This window comes from Talpa europaea (assembly GCF_964194135.1).
Source record: "Talpa europaea genome assembly, chromosome: 15".
NCBI lineage: Eukaryota > Metazoa > Chordata > Mammalia > Eulipotyphla > Talpidae > Talpa > Talpa europaea.
The window spans coordinates 17,071,533-17,072,254 of NC_140083.1; positions in this window are offsets into that span (position 1 = coordinate 17,071,533).

The following is a 722-nucleotide window of genomic DNA, read 5'->3' on the forward strand; positions in this document are numbered from 1 at the left end:
ACCAGCGACGCCGGAAGCCGCGCTCGATGGTAGGGCGCGGGGCATGCTGGGACGGCGGAGGACTGGGCTGCGGGGGCGCGCGCGCGGCGGGGCGACCGGCTCGCGGGCTGGCCCACGCGGGCGCCACGCTGCCTCCAGCCGGGCGGGGCGGGCCTGGCTGCGGTTGGCTGGGGCCGCGCTGGACACCTGACGCGTCCCGAAACCTTAGGGCCAAGCTGGAAGGGAACCCAGAGTAAGCTTGAGCCCGCCCTGTGGACCCGCTCAGCTCACGAGAGGGAGGGGGCTTCTCTGCTGAAATCACAGTTTTATAGTCGGTGTTTTATAAGGCGCAGGAAGCGTGGCCAGAGCTCAAAAAATGTGTTTACTGGTACATCAGCACGCTAGCATGTGTTGAATGACTGCTTTTCCCCCATTGAATTGTCTTGGCATGCTTGTCAGAAATTAATTGGCAATAAATAGCAGAGAATTTACTTCTAGACTCAATTCTAGTCCGTTGATGTATCCATTCTTATGGCAGTACTACATGGGATTACTATAGCCTTTGGAATAAGTTTTGCAGTTGGAAAGTGTGTGAGTCCTCAAGATTGTTTTGGCAATCCTGGGTACTTGAATTTCCATGCATAGTTTAGAAATTTTACCTTGCTTATTTTCTGCAAAATGGACCCTTGGGATTTGACTCTGTAGATCAATTCAGGGAGTATTGCCATCTTAATAGTCTTCCC